General features: G+C 41.7%; 1 long non-coding RNA gene across 1 annotated transcript in view; it reads left to right on the top strand.

Annotated features, from left to right (window-relative positions):
* Positions 1-23,502, top strand: part of LOC128101973 (uncharacterized) — a 70,069-nt gene that overhangs the window by 24,727 nt on the left and 21,840 nt on the right. Inside the window, exon 2 of the long non-coding RNA XR_008215280.1 lies at positions 18,569-18,624. This is a non-coding gene — a long non-coding RNA (uncharacterized LOC128101973). The remainder of the gene's footprint in view (positions 1-18,568; positions 18,625-23,502) is intronic.

Raw genomic sequence — 23,502 nt, 5'->3', positions numbered from 1 at the left:
CATTCAAACAGGCTGTGCTTCATATTACAGATGGTGGAGAAAGGAAAGGGAAAACTTATTAGAATGTGTGGCTTCAGTCTTACCTTAACACCGACCCTTTGTCCCTGCCCACCCCTAATCTTAGGCTGGATTCCAAGCAATGATCTTTGCTCTCCTTTGAGAAGGGCTATGCATGACACACCCGTCGATGCATTTTTATATACAGGTGGGTACAAGGTCACATACTTTGTGTGCACCTTCAGACTTTGGTTGAGTAGCTGTGTTTGATTTGGTAAGGATAACAAGACAGTAAAAGACCTGGGATGGCATCAAGCAAAATATAATTTAGTATGATCAGAAAATCATATACCTAATATTCATGTGGAGATAAATCTACACCTCATACAAATTTCACTCATATACATGGGACTCCTTCACTATTTCCCATGGCATAATAGTTCTCAGGGGTCACAAGTCATGCCATAAATAAAGTGAAAAGGGGGCAAACTATTTCATCTAAAAAAAATGCACAGGTAAGTAATGCTTTATACTCATTTCAAGATATTTGCCCATACCCTAAGTCCCACCTATAAATGTTTCATACAGAATTCATAATTAAATGGGGGTGGGGAGTGGTCTTTTGGAAAATCTCAGAGAAGATAACAATTAATTTAGAGTAAGCTACGTGAGAATTCTGTGGTCAGGGCATATGTATTCTCCTTCCACATTCCATGTTAATTAACATCTCACGCGGACCTTATTATGGATTTGACCTCCTGCCCTTTGGTCATCTCCACCTTTCTTTCGAAAGATATGATGAAAGTATCCCATAATAACCATGCAAGTATTCAGGCCAGTGCTTCTTCCTTGGGGGGAAATAAAATCTCTCTTAACCTACATGTCACATGTATCATATTCTGTATTTTGTAAGAGGAGGATACTATCCTGAAGCATTTTGGTTACAATCCAATTTTCACATGAGTATAATACACTGAAATTACCAGTTGCTATGCATCCTGTCTGCCAGCCACGGAGATACAGAATGTTCTACAGAAACAGAAACAAATCTGCAAAAAAATTCATGTGTAGCTTCAGCATTTCTGAGGCCACTTACTAAGTTCATTTTTGATGGACAACAGAAGCACCTAGCCCACCTTTAATAATTTATTACTTTTAAAGAGGTTTAAAGAGAATCTTGAAAAGTAACCTGATAGTTGAATCTGAAGGTAGCTGTGGCTTCCCACTTCCTGCACACATAATTCAACAGAAATTCATTTGTTAAGGTGACCTTCATCACACTTGACATTTTACTAATTTGTCTCATTTCTAAATTATCAGGGACGAGATCTTGGCTCTAAAGAGGAAAATAAAATAATATAATAACACCCTGGGTAGGTAGAGTATCTTTTATCAAAGATCTCAAAACACCTGGCAAGCATTAATTACCTCTCCAAACATGTGAAGAGTAGATGTGGTTGTGACCATTCCATCATGCTGATGAGGAAGCAGATGCTGGGTCAGGGATAGGTGACTTAAGATAAACTACTCAGCCTTGATGAGGTCTGTACTAGAAAGGAAGAAAAATTACCAACTTCAAGGCACAACATGTTGGCTGCTTGCCTACCTTGATTCATCAGCTGGAGGCATCCCTGTTCTGGCTCAACTATAACCAACTGTTTGTGTTTCTTCCTTGCCTGGCCATCTCTAGTCTCATCACCAGGTAGCATAGCTTCTATTTTAAGACAACTTTGTCCAAGCTGAGCATTGAAAACTGGGATTCCTGGATACCAAATAAAAGGGGACCAAGAGACAATTAGGTATCACACGTTGCTTAGGCCTCCAGAGGATTTGTTGAAGTGATAGTTTGAGTTGTCAGCTTAAGACTATGTCAAGCCTGACTCAAATTTTAATGAGTTGTTCTATGAGAAGATGCTATCTGGTCCTAGGGCATTTCAATATGTTGGATGAAGAACTGCTCATTTTTGCCTTTCTCAGTGGACATTATACTCCACAGTGGGCAAAGCCCTGTATTCACTAGGTAGGTTCATGGCAGCCTGTCCTTTTTCTCCCTCATCTCTTTAAGAATTTTTCAGTGAAATACTCAGTTTAAGATTGACTTCAGAGCCAGGACAAAGCTACCTCATACAAAGCTATGGAGATAGCCTTATGAAGGAAAGTTCTAGAAGCTCCCCATCTGTCAGAGTCCCTGAGAGGGCAACATGCCCCCTTCCAGTATTAATATATCAAACATTTAACAAACACAAACCCATTTATCATTTTGGTTATTCCTGCTGTTTCTCTCTCCCAGTTGGCCTTCTTCAAGTAGGCAATGAGCAAAAGATTAGGCCTAAAACAATGACAGCCACTGTGGAGTAAAATGTGGATCACAAAATAAAATCGTGATAAGTTAATTCCATGTAACGTCACTAGAGAGAAAGGTTACTCACAGCTGAGGGAAAAAAAATCTTTCTTTTCCATTGACCCACTCAAAAGCAGCCATGATGTCACCAGGGCTGGCTATCTGGTGAGCTTCCCCGGAATAGCGGCCTCTGGAATTTAGCAATAAGAGGAAGGGGCCAGAGGAGGTTTTAAAATAGACCTGGATGGTGGTCAGCCTGGTTTGCAGATCTGCTGGCTGTGTAGCCCATGGCCCGCTGGGAACTGCAGCGCTGATGTGTTTTACTTTTCTATTTCAAGCCTGTGACTCACATTACAAATATTGACTTCTATTTCTCTATTAGCATCAGGGTTTTTTTTTTTTTCTTGAATCCTCTGAATTGACATTGACTATAACTTTGGTTAATATTAAACCTCTTGGGTCAACACATTTTTATAGCCGTGAGCTGCAACCACATTGAGTAGGGATTGGCAAGAGGTGGTTCAACCAGGAGCAGGACAGGAGAAGTCTCTTCCAGTCCCATAGCCTGCCTACTCACTGCTCCCCCACCCCCAACTCCTGCTGCTCACCTTTCCAAAGCATCAGGAAAACCCTTCAGGAAAACCCTTCCATGGCTCCACACTCCCGAAGGAGGAAGGTCTGAAGTGCACCCACCCAGGTACACCAGGGCTTGAAAAACTTCCCCCTTACAGACCTCGAATATTTCACCAAACAAACTACCAATGAACCCACCTACCACCTTCTCTGAATTCACTCTACCCTTCTTATGGCACACAAGTAAACTGGCATGTAAGCAAAATTTCACCCACCTTCTCCGGCCTCCTCTGTCGCAGGCTCTGATACACTCATCTTTTTATCCTCTCTATACCTAGCACCCCAACCAGGCCCAGGAGAGATACTGAATAAACATTTGCTGAGCTGAATTCCATCTCGGGTTGGTTTGTTTCCTTTAGGCACATGATTACTAGTCATATGAAGTAGTTAAAACAGCCATACAGCAATCGGCTGAAGCAATGTGTCTTAGGGAAACTGAATGGGTTGTGCTAATGTCCAGCATTTCAAAAGAAAGCACACACTAGTAGAATTTTTACCCTATGTGGGATACCAAACTAAATTATTTACAGTTACAATAAACAGAAAATGTAAGTCAGAGGAAGCCATAAAAATGGGGACACACAGGGAGGGAGCAAGACAGCCTCGCTGTCCTCCAACCAAGTCGGCTGGGGAAAACACACACCAGCACCAGGAGGACACAGCTTCCAGGAGATGCAGCTTCCTTCCCTTTTTACAGCTTCAGCTGTGTGACGATGATGACGACGGCGAGGACGACGGGCAAGGAGAAAGCAGCGGAAAGGTAGGGAGAGGACCTGAAAGGCAGGAAGGATTTTCAAAGAAGGGAAAGCAAGCTCAGAACCCAGTATCTCCCCAAACAGAAAAACAATCCCTTGACAATGTCAGATGACTTTGACCTCTCTGCTTCACAGAACTGGAAACAGCCAGATAAAGCCTTATCCCTTTGTTTACAGAGAAGGAAATAGAAGGCCAGGGAAGCTAGATTGTTTCTCTTCCTAAGGGGGCAAGTGCCTTAACAGAAAGCAGGATTTGGGGCATGCTGGTTTGATATCCTAATCAAATTAGCTTGAAATTCTCCACATACGCTGTTGATGGAGTCCTTCCAGTCAACAGGTGTCCGTCACCCCCAGGTCAGTGTTTGCGCATGTTTTTGGTGCTGAGGATGTAGGAACGAATTTTTTTTATTGAGTTAAAATAAATCTAAGAATATGAAATAGTCCTTTAATTTCGAAGGATGGGAGAAAGGGGGTGTTGGACCGAATGACTCTAAATTAGTTCATAGTATGTCATCACCAATGTTTGACAAGACTTCACATCTTTCAAAAGTTTGATATTTCTTGTTTATATGTTATTAGCTATGCCCACTGATTGACATCTGCACAAATGTGGCCATGATTGGTTTCCTTGATCTGCAATTTATTCTTAGAGGATTGTTAACCTATTGTCAATTGCCAGCCTGTAGGCCTCTTTGACAATGTGGTCTAAGTATATAGAAGTATATAGGTGTGGGAAGTCCTCTGCAAGCCCTGATTAATCTCCTGGCCAGCTTCATGGTTTCACAATAACAATAGTTGGTCAATTTGCAATTTGGGCCTTCCATCGGCCTTTTTTTTTTTTTTTTTTTTTTTTTTTTTTTTTTTTTTTTTTTGTCCATCCTGAAATGCAAACACCTAATAAGTTTTAAGAAAAAATAAAAGAAGAAAAAAAAAACTACTTGACAGTCCACCTTTCTAGAAAGCCTATGAGAGTTTAGTCAGTTTCCACATGGTGTTTACTAACAGACAAACAAGGGACTTACATTTCCATTGGATTATATCCCCGTGGATGCCGCAAGTCCATATCTTCCTGTTGCTGAGACTTAATGCAAACAAAACTAAATTAACAAAAATAATCCCTCAAAAGGAAAGCAATAACACTTCTCATATGGCTCATTTTCAATGTCAATAGATAGGCTTGCTTCTTCCAAAGGAGCGTTTCAAAAAGAAGAAATGACTGGAGAAACAAAACACAAATTAGCCATGCATTTTACTATAAGACTGAAAGGAAAACAGATATTACAAAAATAAATTCTCCCATCCATTTGTGCGTTCTCCCAAGGCAAATGGACTAGTCCATCTTCCTCTTTCCATAAAGGCAACTATAGTACATTTATAATATAAGGAATTTTTGCCCTTTGGTGCTAGGGAGTGAACTCTAGGCCTTGTGCCTATGAAGCACACACTTACCCTGAGCTGTATCCCAGCCCATTTGTGATAGAGCTGAACAAATACTCAAGTGTGTTAGGAACCCAATTTGAGATGTGAACAGGCCATCCATTAGAATGAACGAGGTCTTCACCTTGCTGTAGACTTTCCATGGTTAGCACATCTTTATGGGCCCTGGAAAATCAATGTTTCTCATTGTGAGCCTACTGTCAGAATTTTCCGAGCATCATTCTTTGATCCTGCAAATGATTTCACTGGGCATCAACCACTGGCTTTTATTATTTCAAAGATGCGAATAATAATAATTTCTACACATTGATCCAAAGTAGAATGAGTGACAGGTCAGAGTTGTTTGTGTCTTTAGAAAATCAACTTGGTACTTAGTCCTTCGGATTTGAATATGCTTTACTTCCCAGAACACAAAATAGACCAGAGGAGATGAGTTCACAGCATCACGCTGGCTAATCTGAAGTCAGTTGATAAAGACAGAGCAAAGAGATGCAGTGTGGGCCCCTCTGGGCCTCATCTTCACAACTGTTCTCCCGGCAGCTGTGATTTAGTGTGATCAGGAGATGTTGGCTGGTGGAGAGAAGGCTGAAAGGATTTCAGAAACATTCTAAACCTCTGTTCCTAAGGGCAGTTGGCCTTCGAAGTGCCAAGAAACAGAGTCTTCCTCTGGGCTCAGGACATCTATCTACTAATGCCAGCAATTTCAAGGTTGCTGGAAAGCCTTGACAAATTTTTGCTTACAAACAGTGCAATTAGCCCCCAATCTATGTAGGACTGTATGCTCAGCTTCCCTTTCCTGATCTCTCTCTGCTCACAAGACCCACAGGCCAAAAATACACCCTCTTTACCACCAACAAGGCCACAAAGCCCGTCATAGGGACTGCCCTCTGAATGCCCTTCCCGTTTCTGCTGCCTTTGCTATCCGAAGTTTCTTTCCTGTTGGGTTTTCTAGCTTAACAGTTAGCATAGGCAAAGTGTCCGGAGAGAAACTGTGTCCCATGAGCTTCCTGTGCACCATCTCGGGGAACTCCCACCTCACATACTGAATGGCCTCCCTGCCTCGGTTTGTGCCACCTTAAACCCTACACTTAATTCTCCTGTGGAAGACTTGAGCTTTCTTTCCAAGGTTCCAGGGCAGTTGCTCAGACCCAAATATGCCTCAGGTCCCCAACCTTGCTCCCCTTTCATTGCGTGCACATTTTATCTAAAGCATAACCATTGTGCTGTTTCTAATTCTAACTAGACCATGCATGGGAATTCATCAAATTGAAGCATCTGTGCTAATGGAACTCTTGTCTTCCAGGAGACTGCCTTAACCTAGTGTGAAAGGACACATTTTCAAAGGTTCTTCAAGACCTACAAAAGTAGCCATTCCAACGTAGTGCAAAGCCTGGGGCCAAGTCTGTGAGGAACACCTCCTTGTGACACCAGCAGGCAGATTTCTGTGAACTCTGATTCTGTTTCCCACAGCTCAGCCTTTCCTGCTGCCTTCTGCTCTGCTGCGTGGCCTTTTTGTGGCCCTCTGGAAGGACTTGATAAACCATTGACCTCAATTATTAAGTGTGGGGCAGCAACAATATTAAACCTGACTCTTGGTTCCCTGTTGAGCTATCATGTGTCTCTCAGTAACGTGGTAGAAACCTTTTCCTCACCCCATGTCCTTCCTATTACCCTGCAGCATGTCCTGAGCCCTCTCAAGCAACCCTAGAAATTCAATCCCAGTCTCTCAGGACTGAAATGGTTGGACACCTGTGCCGGTGGTTACAGGTCAACACTTCATCAACACGTTCCTTCCTTCCTGAGCAGTCTGATGGTCACCCCAGGTCAACGGGGTTATTCTGTCTCAATCCGTCACTAATCATTTCTGATTCCTGGGAAGCAGAGTCGGTCACAGTCTTACCAAAGGAAGCTGAGTCATCCCCAGCAAAGGGTTGCTTTTGTATTTTGCTTTGGTTTTCTTTTTTTTTCTTTTTCTTTCTTTCTTTTTTATTTTTTATTTATTTATTTATTTTTTTTTTTACAAAACCAATCTTTAGGGAAATTTGGATGTGATAGGAAGCATCTTCCCTCTTAACCAGAAGAGTCTGCAATATCTAGGATACCTGGTTCCCCTTGAGATAGTCAAAAGGATATCGAGGAGAAACTCCACCCACAATTAAAATAGTCATATGAGCAGGTCTGTAGCACAGCTATTTTTATTTAATCGAAATATTCCCTCTTAGAGGAAAAAGGAAGACCCCTGTTACTAAGGATATACATAAGACTGGGGGAGCTCAGGAGGATACAAGATTCACAAGGACCCTCCCAAGGGTATGGAGGCAGTAACCATTGGTGGAGAGGAAATTCTCCAGTGGCGTGGCCTGTGAGACACTTGTGCTCCTATGAGTAATCTCAATAAACTCGGGGTTCACCAAGTTACACTTGGGTGGAATCATTCCTTTGGTGTGTCATTGGTACTCTTCCTGGAATGATTAAATATTTGCTAGGAGAAATCACGCAAAAATGATTTTATGCATACAGTTAGCAAACACTGTGTAGCATGCATGTCTTCCATATTGTTCTCATTCTAGAGGTGAAAAGATATAGGCAGAGGCAGAGTATGTTGCTAAATGTTCACAACCGACTTTCTAGGCAAAGAGAAGCAGCCCTGTGGCCAGTTTTTGCAGAAATGGAAATGGCATTACATCTAGGAGACTTTAAGTCAGTGAGCACAGAACTGAGGGGAGAACACAGGGTCTTTTATCAAACAATTTCCAGCCTACTACTAGGTCCAGAGGTGGCCAGCTCCTCAATGTCACATAGCTTGTGTCTTCTATAACTGAATTCTAAATACAGGGCAGACTAGCTCCAAAAATCTACCCTTCTACCCACTACTAAAGCACAGCCAATGCCAGCTAGAAGGGTCTCCTCTGATTAACAGGCTGTTTAAAATGTTTATCCTAATTAATCAGGTAATTTCACAGATAATGACAGTGGTATATTTTGACAGAGAACAAATGACCTTTCAAGTTACTTTTGGATCCCTGTATCTTAGACAGCGCCTGCATGCTGGAGGTCTCAGTAGAACTTGGCTGAGTTGAATAGATTTCTACTAAAGAGATACAAGATACTGAGTGAAGTCCCAGGAAGACTAAGGATCAGTATTTTGGGAATGAGACTAGTTTGAAGTGGGAATGGGGAAGAGACATCTTCAAAGAATAGCGATTGGTAGATGGGCTTCTTGCAGCAGCGACTTGCCCTTTGCCTTTTCTCGTGGGCTGCTCTTGGTACCCAAAACCCTTAAGTGCCTCATGGTTAGGACACCCACCCCACCTATTAAGAACTTGTTTTCCTTCTTTGCTGAATTAGGCTGCCAGTGAGTCACTCTGGTTTGGCTTTCAAGTAACAGGTGGAAATGGGGGAGGCGGGGCACCCTTTGCAGATCAATTGCCGCAGCTTCTTGAGGTGGGAACCCAGGATGACTGAGGTCTCATCACATTGCATCTAGATCAAGGGACCAATTTTCAGTTTCTCCAAATGAATACTTCGAGACTCTTTTTATCAAAATACCAAACTGGCTTTCCTTGGAGGTGGAGGAAGATGATTGGAAGAATCTGTAGCATGTCTCCATGACATTTTTTTAAGACATAAAATATAGTGAGATAACAACCATGATATGATGCTGGTTTAAAAAAAAAGGTCTTCAGCTTGGTATGGTGTCCATGTGTGAAGTCCCAGAACTAGGAAGGGACCCTGTCTTCCAAAAACAGACAAACTCAAACAAAACCTAAATGTTCATCTAGGTCACATGTGGCAATCGTATACATGGTGTGATCTGACCTGCATTCAACCCTGAGAAGGCAGTTTTAATCTATTTTCAAAGTAAGAGACCCTCAGTGTGCCTCTGTCTCAACAAGAAGTACTAGTACTGTCTGACCGTTTCAACGAAAAGACAGCTTGCATCTAGAGAAAAGCAGGGTGGAGGAAGGCCTTGGGAAGCATGGACCACCAGGTCTAGCAGTGATGGGGGAACCACCATGACTAGCAGTGATGGGGAACTTCTTCACCCTTGTCTACACTAACCAGCAATTCAGAAGGAACGGCAGCAACCACATGGCCATTCTCAAAGAGCCTATTTCCTGTCGAACCTGAAATCCACATGAAAGAATGTGGGGTACAAATGCCCCACTCCTGCTTCCATTAGCTGGAAGCAATGGGGAATGGAAGTGGTGGCCAGAAGTTAGCTTTGACACAAGGCAGGGCAAAGAGTGGTGAAGGCCATGTTAGAAGAACAGAGATCAACCAGCACGTGATGGGTATCTTCCAAGCTTTCATAGTGAGCGCTTGATGGACTCTGGGGAAAATAGAAGCATTATGTGCAGAAGAAACAGATAGAGACCAGAATCTGGGTGGCCTTGAACAAATCTCTTCTGTCCCTTTGGTTGGGGTATTTTCACCACTCAAATGGGAAGTAAGACTTAATTAATTAGGAGAGTCTTCTACTTAAATGCGTAGAGTTGTTTTTTTTTAATTTATTTAAAACTTTTTTATACACTATGTTTTGATCATATGTTCCCCTTCCCCCGACTCCTTCTAGATCCTCCTCTCCCCCTACTCACTCTTATTCTTTTTCTCTCCCTCTTTCTCAAAAAACAAATCAAGAAAAAGGAAGAAAATCAAAATAGATAAACTAAAAAAAAAGAAAATCAATGAAAAAAATTCAAAACAAAACAAATAGTATGCACATACACACATGAGGAAAGGGACATGGAGTCTGTTTTGTGTTGGTCAACTACTCCTAGGCATGGGGCCTTCCCAGGAGTGTGGTTGATAAACTCAGTGACACTCCATTGGAGAAAACTGATTCTCACCTTCCCAGCAGGCATCAATTGCAAATAGCTTCTTGATTAGGGGTGGGAATTAGGTCCAGTTTTCCTTCTCAGTGCTGGACTTCTGTCTGGTATGAACCCGTGCAAGTCCTGTGCATGTTGTCACAGCCTCTGTGAGCTCATAAGTGCATCCATCAGTCCTGTTGTGTCTGGAAGACACGATTTCCTTGGACTCATCCTCCACCTCTGGCTCTTACAGTCTTTCCTTCTCTTCTGCACAGATCCCTGAGCTGTGAGGAGAGGGGTTTGATGAAGATATCCCATTCAGAGCTGAGTGCTCCAAAGTCTCTCATTCTCTGCACACTGTCCAGTTGCAAACCTCTCTGTTAATTATCACATATTGTAAGAAGCAGCTTCTCTGACAAGGCCTTAGTGAAGCACTGATCTATGGAAACAGCCGTGTGTCATTAGGATTCATTTTATTACTATGTTTCTTTAGCAGAGTAATAATAATAATAGGTTTACCTCTAGGACTATAACTTACCTAGTCCCAGGTTCATGGCCACTTCAGCAGTGGCAGGCATGGGTTAAGTCATATGGATTGTGCCTTAAACCCAGTCAAAAGGTGGTTGGTTCTCCTATAACATTTGTGCCACTATTACACCAGTATGCCTTGAAGGCAAGTCTCTGTTGTAGGTAGGTTTTAGGGCTTGTAGCTGGGTGAAATTGATGATTACATTTCTCCTCCAGTAGACTACAAAATGCCTTCCACTGGGAGCATTAGTCAATGGGGGGTGAAACTTCTATTTGGGCACCAGCTCAATTTCTCTGTGTTTGATGACGTAAGTTAGTGGTGTCTTTAGGAATTCGGTCTTAACATCAGGGTGCTGAGAAGAACCAATAAACAACAAGATGTAACCCATTCTGGGCAATGGACGTTTTACTTGGTGACATAAGGTGTCTAGTGGGGACACTGTCTCCCTCATTTCATAGTGACTCTATTTAAATCCCTTTCATATACATACACATATTTCAGGAAATTTCTGGAGTAGTAGGTTTCTATATAGATTTTCAAGATGCTGTAGCACTAGTTATTCCTCTCTGTGTACTCCTCTTTACCCTGCCCTCCCAATCACCTCCACATATAATCCTCCTACTAGTCCCCCCTTTATCTCTTTATAATACTATACTTTATTTCCTCTTCCTTGGAAGAATCCCTCTCTCCCCTGGTCTCTTACTAGCTACATAACTGCTGTAGTTATTATAAATGAAACACATACACATATCTAAAGCTTAAAAGCCAACCTCCACAGGTAATATTTGTCTTTTTGGGTTCTGGGGTACTACACTCAGGATGATTGTTTCTAGCTCCGTCCATTTACCTGTAAATTTCATAATTTCATTTTCTTAACAGCTGTATAATATTGCATTGAGCAAATGTACCATGTCATTATCTATTCATCAGTTAATGGATATCTGGGCTGTTTCCAATTTCTGGCTATTATGAATAGAGCAGCAATGAACATGGTTTAGCAAGCATATCTGTAGTAAGATGTAGTATATTCTCAAAAGTAGTATAGCTGGATTTTGTGGTAGGACAATTTTCAGCTTTTTTAGGAAGCTCCACACCAGTTTCTACAAGAATTATACAAATAGTTTGCATTCCCATCAGCAATGAATACACATTTCCTTTTCTCTACATTCTCACTGGCATGTGTTGTCTGTCATTTGTTTTATTGATCTTGCCCACTCTGACTGTGGTAAGATGAAACCTCAAAGTAGTTTTAATTTGCATATGGATATCAGTAAACATAATTTACCACATAAGCAGACAAAAAGTACATGATCATCTCATTAGATACAGAAAATGCATTTAATAAAATTCAACACCCCTTCATGATAAAAGTCCTGGGAAGACTAGGGATACAAGGGACTTACCTCAGCCTAATTTACAGCAAGCCCACAGACACAGAATACTAAATGGAGAGAAACTCAAAGTGTTTCCACTATAATCAGGAATAAGACAAGGTTGTCCACTCTCTCCATAGCTAATTAATATAGTCCTTGAAGTCTTAACTAGAGAAATAAGACAACCAAAGGAGATCAAGGGGATTCAAATAGGAAAGGAAGAAGTCAAAGTATCCTTATTTGCAGATGGTCTGACTTTATACACAAAAAACACTAAAGATACCACCAGGGAACTTTTATAACTGAGAAATACTTTCAGCAAAGTATGAGGACATAAAATCAACACACGAAAGTCAGTAGCCTTCCTATTTACAAATCACAAGCAGACATAGAAAGGAACAGGGGAAACAGCACCTTTCATAATAATATAATCTTGGGGTGACTCTAACCAAACAGGTGAAAGACTTGTATAATAAAAACTTTAAGATTGAAGGAGATACCAGAAAATGGAAATATCTCCCATGCACGTGGATCAGTAACATTAATATTAGCAAAATGGCCATTCTACCAGAAGCAGTCTACAGATTCAATGCAATCCTCATCAAAATTCCAACACAAAACTTTAAAAAACAATCTTCAACTCATATGGAAACATAAAACCCCCAGAATAGTTCAAATAATCCTGAATAATAAAAGAACTGCTCGAAGTATCACCATCTCAGATTTCAAGTTGATTTTATTACAGAGGTATAGTAATAAAAACATCGTGGTACTAGCATAAAAACAGACACTTTGACCAATGGGATAAACTTGAAGAACTGAACATAAGTCCACAAAACTATAGACACATAATTTTTTTACAAAGAAGAAGAAAATGCACACTGAAGAAAGAACACATCTTCAGTAAATGGTGCTGGTCAAACTTGAGGGCTGCATGCAGAAGAATGAGATAGATACGAATTTGTCACCCTCTACAAAACTTAATTCCAGATGGATCAAGGACCTCCACGTAAGACCAGATATCCTGAATCTGACAGAAAAGAAAGTAGGGAATATGCTTGAACGCATTGGTACTGGGAAGAACTTTCTGAATGGAACGCCGATAGCACAGCCATGCCGATAGCACAGCCACAAGGAACAGTTAATAAATGGGACCTCGTGAAACTGGAAAGCTTCCGTAAGGCAAAGGGCACCAGCATTTGAGCAAAATGGCAGCCAAAGAATGAGAAATTATTATTGTTATTGTTATTGTTATTATTTACCAATCATACATCTGTGAGAGGGTTAGTATATAGAATATCTAAAGAACTAAAACAATTGAATGTAAAGAAAACAAATTAATCAATTAAAAATGGGGTAAAGAACTAAACAGAAAGTTCTGACAAGATGAAACACAAATGGCTGAAAAACACTTAAAATTAAAAATACAGTTTTTTTTATTTTCCCCAAATGATACACATATAACATATCTGGTTAAAACTGAAATCAATCTCTCTCTTTTATCTTAGCACAAAATAAGACCTATTATATATGAAACAACAAAGTGAACCAGAGTGATAGTTTCTGAGTCATCACATGGTAGCATAAAGAAAAGGACACAGGAGTGAGAATTCATGCTACCTAGGAACTGCTCCTAAATAGCTCAGGGTATGTATGTTGGCAGGGGTCGGGGGAGGGAGTGGAGGTGGAGCTGTCTCAGGTAACAGGCATCATCTCTGTGTCTAAGCAGGGCACAGGACTGCAGAGAGTTCACAGGGCTGGCAGCTTATGCCATGCTGGTGGATAAATGTCCACATGTCTTAAGGTTACTGTTGTTATGATGAAACCTGTAACCAAAAGCAAGTTGGGGAGGAAAGGGTTTATTTGACTTACGCTTCCATATCATAGTCTATCACTGAAAGAACTTAGGACAGGAACTTAAAAGCAGGGAGGGAACCTGGAGGTAGGAGCTGATGCAGAAATCATGAAGGGATGCTGCTTACTGGCTTGCTCCTCGTGGCTTGCTCAGCCTGATTTCTTAATAGAACCAATGACCACCAGACCAGGCATGGCACTACCCGCAATGGGATGGGCCCTCCCCCATCAATCACTAATTTGAAAAATGCCTTACAGCCAGATCTTATGGAGGCATTTTCTCATTTGAGGTTCCTCCTTTCAGATGACTCTAGCTTGTGTCAAGTTGCCATAAAACTAGTCCATCATACCAAATATCAGGATACATAAATCCCTGCAACCATATATATATATATATATATATATATATATATATATATATATATATGTATAAGACATGTATCACATATACATATACACATGTACATACATAACACCTAAACACACAAACATTGGACACTTGTTCACCCATATGTACAAATAAGCACATACACATAAGCACACATAGGTACATTCATACTTATGACATATATACAGTCACAGGGCACATATTAAATCTGTGTAACACTTTGTGCCATGCCATGATTTCCTCATTTTTTTAGAAGGTAAACAGGGTCTTACAGAAGCCTTGAGGAATGTCCAAGATCTGGAAGTTGTGACTTTGTTTAGCCACTTGGGCAATGTATTTTACACTGAACAAATTCAAGGAGACAGACATTGCTGGAAAAGCCTATACATCACATGCAGGGAAAGTTAGTAGAGAAGCCGTGGAAACCTATTAAGGAAAAATTTCTTCTGGTCAAGAGAATAGAATCTCTGACCTAGGTGAGGACCTAACAGTCTAGCTGGACTGGGTCAATCATGCGACCAAGGGACCACCCCTCAGGAAGAAGGGACCACCCTTAGGAAGACTGGCTCACTTTGAGCTATGCTACAGAAACAGAATAATGATTCATTAAGTAAGATGCTATGCTTTTCCTACCCAGAATTCCTGCCCCTTGAGTAGTCCTTACAAGCTACCACGAGGTTGCCATGATGTTTGTTGGATCTGCTCACCTTTCTTGGTGGTACAAGCTTTCCTTTTTTCTTTTGGATGCTGGCCAGGAAATAAGAATGTTCTTTCTCTAAAGTGTCCCCTTACCTCTTGCCATGTGGCTGAGTGGCATCAAATGATAGACCTCCATACTGAACTCAAAAGGCATGTCTTTCCTCCCTTTTCTCCTCTATTCTGCCAGCTACTGAGATCAACAGCTTGCCTGCCTTGGGGTGTTTCTCTTTTTAAATTCTAATAAAATTGTCAGTGAGCTTCCATTTGAGTCATTTCTTAAATTTGTTCATTGATAAGACTGAGAACCCCAAGAAAGGACCCAGATTTCCTCAGTCAGTCTGTGTCAATGTATGCTTTAAAGTGGTATTATTCCTTACAGAATTTATGTAAATGACAGTAATGGTGGCTGGCATTTGGAATGTGGTAGGATCACTAGACATCTGGAACCAATATTTTCCCATATACTTTGCTTCTAAAGGAATGACAATTGCCATTCTTATAGTCACATTCTCTGAGAGGAGCAGTTAAAAGACAGATGTCATTGAATTGAATGAAGTCTTGCACATAGACAACCATGTCCCTGAATATTCTTCCTGGCAAGGCCACCATGAATGACTCTTGTTCTCATGAAATTACCTACAGGGAGTTTGTAACTCAAGAATGGTTCCCCACAGCTGGGCTCAGTCAGAGTTCTGATCCCCACCTGTACTGGGACGCTAACACTCCAGAAGTAACCCTTAGCTCATGAGCTAGGGGAGGGAAAGGAAGAGACACCCAGGCCCTTTGGTCCTAACCAAGGCAGTTCTGCTCAGTTTTCTTGTTCATAGCCCAACTGTCCATCCACTGCTTCCCTTTGCTTTCTCACCAAATTTTCTCATGCCAATCTTTGCCGAAAGACCACTTTGGAAGAAGGCAAAGGATTACAATGTCTATGTGCAAATTAGAAAAAGATGCTGCCTCCCCCTCCTCCAGGCTGTTTTGCAAATGTTGGGCATGGACTTGAATCCCAATGCCTTTCTACTTTATCAGACCCTTTGTGCTGTGCACATCCTCCACCACTGCCCATGCAGACACGAGCGCCACAAACCTCACTTACTTCATGCAAAAATTAAATGAGCGGATGTATAAACACATAACCTATAGTTTGTATCACAGAGAGCCTTTCCTCCTTTCTTAATACCCTGTTACTACTTTGTCTCTTCATCCTAGTGAGGGACTTTGTGCAAAATGTGTCAGGAATGCTGATACCATGTTTCCATCACAATAATAAAAATCGATCACACATTACATACTAAGAATAACACAGTAGAAAGTCCAAGTCTCAGTTTTCTCCTTACAACTTCTAAGTTTGATTGGGTGAATGTGTTTGTGGCTTGCTTCAAGCACTAAGAATGTGCTCAGGTAGCCAGGGAAAAGACTCCTGGGATGACGACGCTGCTGCCGAGAGAAAGCCTGGCCTACACCTGCAGCTGCTGTGGCACCTCCTGCCATCCTCTCCCCTCCCCCAGAGGATGGCAGCCTCCTAGAAGCTGAGGGGAAAGATCACATGAGGACAAGGAGCTTTATCTGCACTGGTCTCCCAACTCACCTGCTTTACCTGATTTGACTTGTTAACTCAGTGAAACAAGTGTTTTGGCTAACATTTTGCCCCCAAATCAACCACTCACTTGGACAGCGTAGAAACACAGGCATTCTGTGACATAAGATCAGGGGGCTATGGTTCCAAGCTGGTGTGTGTTGAGGAGTCATGGTAAGAAGGTAATTTAAAGTTTGCTATCATTTTGAGGGGGCAGGGAATGATGTTTAAGCCTCTTATAGTTAAGATTGGGAAGGAAATTGACTGCTTGTCCTGGGTCCATCCCCCTGAAATGTGTTGCTGTTTGCGTATCTGTTTAAAATCTAGGAAAACCTGATGTCTGTCAAAAACAAAACAAGACAAAAATGTCTGCTTTTCATTCTGTTGCTTTCAGGGTTTTAGCCTTCACAAGCTGAATCTGTTCTCTGTGCAGAGGTGAGAACCCGAAAGTGGCCTCCACTGGGTAACAGGGAAGCCTAGGTGGGGGTGTTGCTGTGGGAGACCGTGAGGCCAGACAGCGGTTGCAGAGAGTTCTTCTGAGGATGAGTGATTGATGAGCGCAAGCTCACAGGCCCAGGAGTAAATGAGTCAGCCACAGGCACAGGAGCAATGAAACGGGGGTATTCTCTTGAACGCGTGCTTATTTTGGGACAGTGTGATGCTCTTCTCAGAGGGAGCAAATAAAGTGTTCGTGGAGGAGACCGGCTTACGTAACTCATTTCTAAAATAAGTGGATGAGGTCATCGAAGGAATCAACAGCTTAATTAAAGAAGTCAAACAGAATGGATGTAAACACAGCTGGCCCTTCTTCAACATGGACTAATGCTATCCTGAGCTTCACTACTTGTAAGCTGTGTGGATGTGAGTAAGCATTATGGACCTCAGTTTCTTTGAATATAAATGTAAGAGTTGTCCAAGGCAATGCTCTAGGCATTCTCCAAATCTAACATTCCTTAATTCTACCATCAATTAGCACTTCAGCAATGACTGTAATAACAATAGCAGCTAATATATAAGCCCCCGGGAGAATCTTTAAAAGATTATATCAAGACACATGATGTCAACAACTCCAAAGGAGGAGATTGCTCATTCTTGGCACTAGGGTTTTTATGTGTTAGCCTGTGGTGTCTAGCCAGGACACAGTTGACCCATTATAGAATAGTTACATTCTCTCTCTCTCTCTCTCTCTCTCTCTCTCTCTCTCTCTCTCTTCATATATATATATATATATATATTATACACATACACATATATAATATATCTGTGTGTTATATGTGTGTATGTATATATGCATCCATATGTATAGGTATGTCTGCATATGTACATATATGCAAATATGTATAGACATATATATGCATAAACACACAATACATATATTGAATATTGAAGCTTCTTCAGTAGTAGGCAGGTTCCCATTGGCTCCCATGTGAATTTTTCCAAAGGTCTTCGGAGATATTTATTTCTCCTTTAATATTTATTCCTCACCTCCTCTACCCTGTCCTTCCACCATCCACTCCAATTTAACCCTTCCTCTTTCAGATTTTTTGGTAATTGAGGTCCCTACACCCTCAAAAGTTACAAGCTATTGACAAAGATATTGATTACCATTCAGAATTTAATGTTAAGACCCTATTGATAAAGACACCACATACCTGAGTCATAGGATATGGAGAGATCAAGCTAGTATTGACCTAGAAGCGTTATCCCTATGGACTAGCTTTTACAGTACTAGTAGGTGATATGCCAGAGGAGAAAAGTAATTATAAATCTTACCTATCTACAATAAAAACTGGCCTGGCAAGACATACTCACTGGTGCAATATGTCAGGAACATCATGGTAGTAACCAAGCACTTCCTGACTTAAATCCTGCTTTGCAAGATGAAATCCATGCCTGGTACCATTGTTGGGCCAAGAACCTGTGGTAGACAGGTCCTAGCCCCTAGGGGAGAACCTACTACTACTATTCTGCTAATTGAACATATCTTTATACCCTAATGACTTATCTGTCATAGAGAATGACTCTTTCAATTATCATCAGAGAAATGTCTATTTGCAGTAAATAGTGATTAATAGAAAGGCCAATAACCAGCCAAGGTGCAGAAAATAAGAAACTGTGGAATGCTCAGACCAAAAATAAAATATCTATGTTTCATGTTCCCTCTCTTTCCAGGGCTCAGAGATCACTGCAGAAGAGGGGATGGGAAAGACTGTTAAGAGCCAGAAGTGGTAAGCAATACAAGAAAGCCTCTCCAGCCATCTACACATATGACCTCACCATGGTTATGACAGAATGTGTAAGTCCCTTGAAAGCTCAAGCCAGACCAAATCATAACATGAAGAGGGAAGGTAGACATTAAGTCCTATCCCTAGCTGAGGAGCTACTACCAATTGGTAGCTGCTGGGAGGGAAAGATTCAGTTTCTATGAGTGTCTCCACTGGGAAGTAGAACATGCTCTAGGGAAGGCCAGACATCTGATGGATATGGACAGCACAAATCGTATTCAACAGGTGAAAAAGGAGGACACAAAGTTGAGTAGATAGGGAAGGGATCTGGGAAAAGTTGGAGGAGGGGATTAATATGGTCAAAGCTCATTGTTTGAAATTACCAAAGAACTAATTTTTTAAAATGATGTCATTGTTTCCTTCAAGCAACTTCAGGATAAAGGTTGGACTAGCAAGGAGTTGGATTGGTTGGTGCCTCTGTGGGAAAGGAGTGGCTTATTCCAAATGGTTGAACTGGGAATCCTTAGTGTAGGCCTCAGCATGGGCATGTGGGCAGAGCAAAAGCAGCCAAGAGGGAAGGGCTGGTCCCCAGGGCTGGTGACAGTAACAGGGAGCTGAAGGAGGCATTGGGAGGAAATGAACAGCCTGGACAAGAGGATGGGACACCTGGCAAGAGTTGGCCACAGATGATCTCTGCCACCACTAGAACCAGAGAGAAGTTGGACATAAGTGGAATAAACTATGTGGCCTCCTACTTTCTCTTCCTGCCCCTACATCCTGCCACAGTCTCCCACTGCCTGAACATAGCCTTGGGGGCCAAGTGAGGGCAGAAGACTGGAAATAATTTGATCAATCTAACTGGGCCACTGACCGAACAGAGGGTCAGTAGCCCAGAAGGACGGGACTGCAGCAGGGCTCTCTGAGTGTCATCACCACACACCTCCTCACCAGGTCCAGCAGCAGCATAGGTGTTAAAAGCAAGACCACAGTGTAGTCTGATCACTAGAGTGTGGGAAATTCTGTTTCACTATCAGCCAGTGCCATGTGATTGTAGCTGTCAATGTGAATGTCATAACAATAACTCAACCTGTTTGCTAGCAGACTGACTGCATTTAAGCATCTGTCCACAGGGGACATGTCAGTGGGCCTCAGAGTTGAGGGAATGTGACGGGCTGTGGTAACGGAAGGACCGTGCATATATGGCTTGTCATAAATAATAGAATGATGTTTAACTTTGGAATGTAAATTCTAAGAAAGAGGCTAGCTGATATCTATAAACGCACAGGTGTGCACACAGTGAAGTTCTACATCTCACCAGTACACCCCTAACCCACACATCTCTCTCCATGAATCCACCACACATCTAACCCTGTGCTGATAACTATCCTCAGTCCATTATGCCTGGCGACTTCTTTCCTCTCTTGGTGAAACTGGATTTCTTCTTCAGGAAATAAAGCAAGGTTCACCTCTCCTTTTGAGGCTTCCCTACTTCCCTGTTCAGATTCTACTGCCCTTTCTTTTTACCAGGGTCTACTGTAGCACGTAGACCTTGTAAAGACTTGCGTTTGCGTCTGTGCTGGACTGTGGACTCCCCAGGAGGTCTGCTGGTTAAAAGGAAAATAATAAATGAAACCCAGGAACTAACATTTACTTATTACCTACTCAGTCACAAGCATATGGAAAAGTTGGGTAATCCCCACAAGAAGTCTACGAAGTAGGTATGATTTGCTCCTGTTTTACAGATGGAGAAACTAAGGCCTGCAAACACTTATGTGCCTGAAAGGTTACTTCATACCGCATGAACTTGTAGATGTTTTGGGATGTTCTATATGTGAACAAGCTCTTTCAAATACAGCATGTACAAAGTACTAAAATGTGGGGTACAGGTTGTTCATAACTGTGCCCAAAGCCCAAAAACAGATGAGCAACTTCATTAAGAAATGCTTCCATGGTGGGCATTGGAAACAGAAGCAAAGAGAGGAAGTCATGCCTTAGAGCTTTCTCTTGAACAGTGTACATTGCTTACACACACACACAGGAAGTTAAAAGGAGTTACATCTGCCAGCAAGGTTTATTTGCTTATTCATATGATATCTATCTTGGAAAAGTTTGATTTAAAAAAAGTCCTAGCATTTGTTAATTCTAAAACCTAACTTCAACGGGGTTTTCTTGTGTCTTTGATTATGGATTAAAAAGTTTTCCAAACTCAACATATACACCAAATGCTTAATATCAGTATATCTATATCAAATGGGCAAGCTGCTAACACCAAATGAATATCAAATGAAAGTTTGAACAATGAAGGCCTCCTGAATTGTACAGAGAAGGGGGGTGAATACCAGGGATCAGTATCTGAAGGACATCTCAGGTCAAGGTCTGAAGGTTCCCAAAAGTTTATGCTTCTAGCTGTTGAAAATATATTCCCCAGTCAAATCTTTGCTGTGGGATGGTCTGTATGTCAAATGTGTTGCTGATTGGTCAATGAATAAATCACTGATTGGCAGTGGCCAGGCAGGAAGTATAGGCGGGACTAACAGAGAAAAAAGTTGAGAGAACAGGAAGCTGGGAGAGAGGAGACACTGCCAGCCGCCATCAGGACAAGGAAGATGTAAAGTACCGGTAAGCCACAAGCCACGTGGCAAGGTATAGATTAATAGAAATGGATTAATTTAAGCTATAAGAACAGTTAACAAGAAGCCTGCCACGGCCATACAGTTTGAAACCAATATAAGTCTCTGTGTTTACTTGGTTGGGTCTGAATGGCTGTGGGACTGGTGGATGAGAGAGATTTGTCCTGACTGTGGGCCAGGTAGGAAAACTCTAACAACAAATGGCGCCCAACGTGGGGCAAGAGTTTCCACCTAAAAACTGAGAAAAAAGATTCTAAAACGGAGCTAAAAACAGTTCCTAATTGTCTCTCTCAAATGAGCGGCAGCTGCCGGTTTGAGCTACTGGCGGGTTGCTGGCGTGCGCGCTCGACCTGCAGTATGGCGGGAATGAGGCCTCTGCAAGTGGCACATTAAGCTACATGGTGGATTTAGCCTTTGCTAGTACAAAACAAAAGAGGTTTCTGGGCTATACGCTGCTTTGATAGAAGCATAGACCCACTATTTCTGAGAGTTGATGGCTCCCAGAGCTGGCAGAAAATGTATCACCACCATTTTGAGAAGCTGAAGTGGGCGGAGCCAGCAGCCACAGCACCAGCGCCGTTTCAGGTTTAGAAGGCTGCAGTTTAAAGCAATAGGCTCAAGCTAATATAAAAAAATAAGCCACGTAAAGATGGCTACCACACAGAGAATCTGGATTATGTTCTCTTTGATATTCGTAACTAAAGAAAAACATTTGATTGTAAAAGCTGTTGAGTTATGCCAAAATGTATATTTTAAAGGTACCTTGACTTCAAAATTTGGATATAAAGATATGTTGCTTTGGAAAGGAGATTCTGCTTTTGTTTCCACAGAAAGTCAGAGGCTATGGATCTGTTCCAGATTAAGACACATCAGGTTTGACCAGCCAAGACCCCCTGAAAGGTCTCCGATGACACCATGGCCCAGATGATCCAACATCCAAAACCGTTTCAAGTCAACTGGCTCAGATGATACAGCCTCACGGACTACTCCATGATCCTAAAATTTTCTTTGTTTCCCCATAAGATACAGCGCCCCCCTCCAGCAGGAAGTAGTAAGAGAAGCTACGCCCAAATTCCCAAATATACCAAGCTGACTTTGGAGATGTGTAAAGGTTAAAACCTTCCTTTTTAAGAAAAGAAAAGGGGAGGTGCTGTGGGATGGTCTGTATGTCAAATGTGTTGCTGATTGGTCAATGAATAAATCACTGATTGGCAGTGGCCAGGCAGGAAGTATAGGCGGGACTAACAGAGAGAAAAGTTGAGAGAACAGGAAGCTGGGAGAGAGGAGACACTGCCAGCCGCCATCAGGACAAGGAAGATGTAAAGTACCGGTAAGCCACAAGCCACGTGGCAAGGTATAGATTAATAGAAATGGATTAATTTAAGCTATAAGAACAGTTAACAAGAAGCCTGCCACGGCCATACAGTTTAAAACCAATATAAGTCTCTGTGTTTACTTGGTTGGGTCTGAATGGCTGTGGGACTGGTAGATGAGAGAGATTTGTCCTGACTGTGGGCCAGACAGGAAAACTCTAACAACAAATCTTTTTTTTTTTTTTCCTGCTAAAAAGCTTAGGATGTCCAACTGCTGAATCCCCACACGGTAGAACTCTACCGCACATGGCTTCGTGTTAAGAAAAAACAGCAGTGAGGCCACTACCCATTCACACTCCTACGAGGCTGCTGCTTACCTCTTGCCTCTGAAAACTTTGGTAACCACACTCTACTGACCCCCTTCTCTGTACAATTCAGGAGGCCTTCATTGTTCAAACTTTCATTTGATATTCATTTGGTGTTAGCAGCTTGCCCATTTGATATAGATATACTAATATTAAGCACTTGGTGTATATGTTGAGTTTGGAAAACTTTTTAATCCATAATCAAAGAGACAAGAAAACCCCGTTGAAGTTAGGTTTTAGAATTAACACTCATTTTGTGTGCCTGTGTGCATGTATGAGTAGGTGTGTTCATTTGTGTGAATGTATGTGTGTATGTACATGTGTATGTAAGAGTCTCAGCATGCATTGTATGAATGTGTGTGTATATGTGCATTGTATGAATATCAGTGTATGTGTTGTTATTTAGTAAACAAAACTGAGGCCGAAAGCCACAATAGAAGTTCAAACAATCAGAAAAAAAAAGCAATGATATTTGATACTAAATTTAGATGCAGTTGCACCATCCTCATAGAATGCAAGTGAGCTGGGAAGACTGACTGGTGCTCACCCAGCTGCCAAGTGTACGTAGAGGTG

The sequence above is a fragment of the Peromyscus californicus genome, unplaced genomic scaffold (assembly GCF_007827085.1).
Source record: "Peromyscus californicus insignis strain IS unplaced genomic scaffold, ASM782708v3 Scaffold_7__1_contigs__length_154581171, whole genome shotgun sequence".
Lineage (NCBI taxonomy): Eukaryota > Metazoa > Chordata > Mammalia > Rodentia > Cricetidae > Peromyscus > Peromyscus californicus.
The sequence above is the reverse complement of the archived record's forward strand: the minus strand, read 5'-3'. Positions and strand labels throughout refer to the sequence as shown.